This window comes from Pteropus vampyrus, unplaced genomic scaffold, assembly GCF_000151845.1.
Source record: "Pteropus vampyrus isolate Shadow unplaced genomic scaffold, Pvam_2.0 Scaffold68, whole genome shotgun sequence".
Taxonomy (NCBI): domain Eukaryota; kingdom Metazoa; phylum Chordata; class Mammalia; order Chiroptera; family Pteropodidae; genus Pteropus; species Pteropus vampyrus.
The window spans coordinates 8263594-8268725 of NW_011888849.1; the positions used below are offsets into that span (position 1 = coordinate 8263594).

The 5132-nt window shown below is 29.6% G+C and overlaps 1 protein-coding gene across 1 annotated transcript in view; it reads right to left on the reverse strand.

Annotated features, from left to right (window-relative positions):
* The window catches only part of PCDH15 (protocadherin related 15), a 562288-nt gene that overhangs the window by 4245 nt on the left and 552911 nt on the right, over window positions 1–5132 (reverse strand). The window lies entirely within an intron of this gene.

A 5132-nucleotide genomic window follows, 5' to 3' on the forward strand; every position in this document is an offset into this window, starting at 1 on the left:
TTAAAAGTAGGAATTTATCAGAGCAGAGCTTTTTCAAGTTTCCAATTCTAAATTCTGGACAATACTGATTTTTGTCAAGCTCTATTCTTATAAAAAATATTTTTTTCTGAGATATACATATGAAGCTAGTTTTTAGATAAACATTAAATGCAATTTCATTACATTTACTTGTTAAATTCTATTTCAGCATTTAAGTAGGTTGAACTGAAAAGGTCAACTAAATTAATTTTGCAGTGAAGAAAAGGGAAGGAGAAAAATTATAGATAGCCACGAGAAAATGGGTTGGTACTTATTTCTAAAATTATCTGTTATTTGTAAGAACTAATTCTGTTGATCCAGGAATAGTAAAGAGTCAGGAAAAAATGTTCTCTGAGAGCACAAATATATCATTAGAGAAGTATGAAAATTCATAGCCTGCATGACCCTTAGTTGTTCTTTGTTTGTCAAACATCATTTTTTAAAAATTGAATTTGTTGCCAAAACTCTAATCGAAAATACTACAAAAATTTTTGGATTTGATTTCTCTTGAAAAATAAAAAGATAGCAACACTGGGCTCATATTTTTGCATGTCATGAATTTAGTTAGAATGCTTACAGTAATTATGTTCTCTCCTGGTTACTACTGTGTTAAACTTACTGTTTTACATCTATACTCATAGTCATAATAGAATCTCCCAACTGCTCTTTTTAAGTCTTTTTACATCTAATAACTCCATTCACTTACATTACTTTCTAGATGCTTAAGTTTGCAATCTTTCTACTCTACTAATGTACCAATGACTGCAATTTACGAAAACTTCGTAAGCCAATTGCAAAGGAATACAATTCTTATGTTAAAACTACTTCAGTTTACCCACCAGATAGCTAAAATTAAAAAATAAATAAATAAATAAAAAGATTACCAATATCATGTTTTGGCAGAGACATGGAGCGTCAGAACTCTCATAAACTCCTGAAGAGATTATAAATTAATAAAACTCTTTGGAAAATGTTTGGCAATAATACTAAAGTAAAATATATGCATATCTTTTTTGCAGAAATTCAATGTAGTTCAGTTTATATACCTGACATAAATGTATACAATTGTGTACCAAAATACCGTATTCGTAACATCCCCAAACTGGAACCAATGCAAAAGTCCATGAGGTAAACACATTACAACATCACACAATAGAGATGAATCTCTCAAATAGAACAATGAGCACAAGAAGTCAGGTACAAATAGAGTATGTTATTCTATGTTATTCTATTTGTAGACACTTCATAAACAGACAAACTAATGTGTGTTCAATTAGCAATAATCACACCTCAGATAAATCTCATTGCCTATGATACTGCCACTGCACAATGAGTGCCTACATTTAGAAAAAAAGAAAGTCCTGCCATTTATGACCTCGAGAGCATCATGCTAAGTCAGACAAGCCAGACAGTGACAAATACTGCATGACATCACTTATATGTGGAATCTAAACAAATACATATATAAATAAATAAAACTCAAACTCATAGAAACAGAGAATAGAAAAGTTGTTTTAGTGGCTGGGGGTGTGGACAATAGGGAGACGTTGGCAAAAGTTTAAGAATTTTAGCTACAGATGAATAGGTTTGAGGTTCTAATGTAAAACATGGTGACTATAGTTGACAATGCTGTATTGCATAATTTAAATTTGCTGAGGAAGTAGAACTAAAATATTCTTACACATAATAAAAGGTAAATTTTGAGGCGATAGATGTGTTAATTAACTGAATGAGAGGACTCTTCACAATGTATAAATGTAGCAAATCACCACAGTTTACAAATTAAATATCTTACAATTTTATTTGTCAATTATACCTCAATAATGCTGAAATTAAATACATATAAATTATAAATATGTAAATTATATATATGTATATATATATATAATTAAAACATCTATCTTAAAATATAAAGAATCCAGGTGAGTGATGAGGGAAAGGAGAAATTATACCTTAGTGTTGATATGGAGGGGCTCTTCTGAAGAGCTAGTAGGGTGTGTATACTCTGAAGATATTTATCAACTATACAGTCTGATTTGTACACTTTTAAGCTGCAATTTTATTTCAACAAAAAATGTTCCCTATAGGAAAGCAGATAGGAGGGTGGGAAATGAAATCTAGAAAGACTAGTAAGAAATGGGAACAAAATTAAAGTCTAAATTTAAGTTATTCAAACTAAATGCATATCTGTATGTATGTATGTATGTATGTATGTATTAATATCTGCCTCATATTAGTAGGTTTAGACTTTTGAGGCATCTAAAACCCAGTGTAATGATACTGTTTTAATTGAAGCAAATAGGTCTCAGAACTAACACTTTTAAAGTGCATAGCCAATACAAGTTTAATTAATATGTATGGAGACAGGGGAAAGACCACCAAATGATTTTAAAGTTGAAACCTAAATGATTATCAATGAAAGAATAAATGTAAAATATGTGGTACATACATACAATGGAATATTAACCTTAAAAAAGAAGGAATGTAGATGAACATTGTAGATGAACATGGGGAACATTATGTTAAATGAAAAAAATCCAGTAATAGAAGACAAAGACAACATAATTCTACTCATATGAGGAAAAAGAAAAACTACTTTTTCTCTCTTTTGTAAAATAGTCAAACTCATAGAAGCAGACAGTAGAATGATGGTTGTCAGGATGTGGGGAGAGGGGGAAATAGGAAGATGCTATTCGACATGTACAGAATTTTAATTAAGCAAGACAAAGAAGTTCTGGAGATCTGCTGTATAATATTGTGCTTATAGCTAACAATATTGTATATATACTTAAAAATTTGTTAAGAGTAATAATCTCAAGTTAGGTTTTCTTACAACAATTAAAGTTGAATTTTAATAACTTTATCAATAATAAAACTAAATATTTATGGAAACAATGCAACTGAGTGGATTTCAGATTTGTAAAGTTAGAATCAAATAATTTCTTTACAGATATATGCTTTTTTTTTTTTTTTTTTTTCCTTGAAGGGCAGAGCATCAGCTCTCCAGAAAAAGAAAATGAGGAAGAAAGGAACTGGTGACCATTAGGATTCCTGATTTGGCTTGAACAGACAGTGAAATGCTCCATGCAGTCCCTGTTACCCTTAGCAGGTGAATCCTAAATTCAAAAAATTTTGTGCTGCACAGAATACTAAAAAGTGATTTTATGGGCAGATAAAACACGTTATTTTTAAAATTCGTTTTTTTGTTTTTTTTTTTTTTTGCTGAGAGAGTTTCACACAGAAGAGATACAGAATTAACTTAGTTTCTTATTGACCAAAATATAAATATTTATACTGATATAAACAAAACCAACAATAATAAATACCATTTACTGAATTTCTTCCTACAGTGTTCCGGTTGCTGAGCTGAGAACTTATATATTAAATATTATTGCCAACATTTTATAGAAGATGAAATTGGTGCTCAGAAGGGTACATATCTTGGCTAACATCTTGCATCCTGTAATTGGCATTTAGATTTTAACTCTGAGCTATCTGATTAAGTAGTCTATGGAGATATCTCCATGGAAATTTTTGCTAAAAATCTATAAAAGTTGAATATTCCTGCCACTCACTCTCCAATTTTTGGAAGTAAATTTTAACCATGAAATGCTTCTTTTTAGCAAAGTAAACATTCTTTTGTTAAGAAAATAAAATAATTTTTTAAATAGAGCTTATAAAATACTAAATTTACCAAAGGATGTATTTTTATATCACATTACTTTTTTTTTAATTAAGGAGTATAAAAGCATAATAAATATAAATGATATGTATTTATTGCATAACTGCATATCTTTTTCTCATGGCAGAAGATAATATCCTAAGCGTTTTGAAATAGAGATGTGTTCAAAGGCAGTATTTTGAATCACATGAAATGATTAAAGACTGTCAAACATAACCCAATTTCCACTTTTTATTATTTCAGCACAGATGTCAGTATTCTTTTTTCAAATGTTGCCTAATCTAAGTCTGATCTCAGGAACAGTTTTGATAATCTAGATTCACTAAGACAAGTACATGATCAAGTTTATGAATTACTTCATTCAATGATAGCTTGTTCTTAATAGGACCACAGTTCTTATTTGTCTAATTTCCAGAGAATGAAGCAACAAAATTGGAATTTCAGCCACCAGTAAGAATAGTAAGGTGATTTGCTTACTTGTTTATTTACTTATTTTAATTTAAAACTACTTTTTCTCTCTTTTGTAAAAATATGCCATGTCGGCAGCCACCCACTCTTCCTACATGTAAGACGGACATTAAAGTCATACAAAGTATCATGAAGATTCAGTGAGGTAAAAAAGAGAAAGAAAATCGATACCTCTGGTTTAAGAAGGGAAGGCCTCAGCAGTTGTTGTTGCTGCCAAAGGAAATTAAAATAGAAAAAGATTTAGAAAATAATTTAGATGGAAAGGTAGATTATGATTGAAAAGAGAGGAAAAAAGGCAACAGTTTAAAATTGGTTTCCTTGGGATTATGATTCATTATTTATATAATAGCTACTAACAGCATTAAATAAAATTTTGAATATTTATGTTGGAACATAAATTTATGAAGAATTTATTTGTATAATTTCATAATTGTGTTAATTAACATCAAAATTAACCTTAATAAATAAAAATTTATAATAATTTTCTTGGTTTGAGCTTCATAGTACAGTGTGACTAATGGTTCTAAAAGCACTTAAAGTATCACACATTTTTTAACAAGTTTAATCTTGTTTTAAATTGCCCCCTTTTTTTCTCCCCAGTCTCATTAAGTGTAATCAGGTTCATTAGGAAGAAAGGTAGAATACACAAAATAATGATACAGGAAGAAAATATATTCATCATTGCTTCCTATTTTTCTTTTTATCAAAATGTGGATTGCCCGTACTGAAGTATTAAGCATGTTTTCAGAAATTCTTTAGTGATTAGGGAAATTGTCTTTCCTCAGATTTTGCAAGAATGACTTTCTACTGCCATTTCATTTCACCCATACTTATTTAAAGGTAATATAATCACTATTGGTTTGTTTCATGATAATTTATACTTTAATCAGATGGAAACAAAATTCACAATTCAAATTTGGGTTATCAACTCCTTGTGGGGGAAAATAGTTAGACAACATGAATC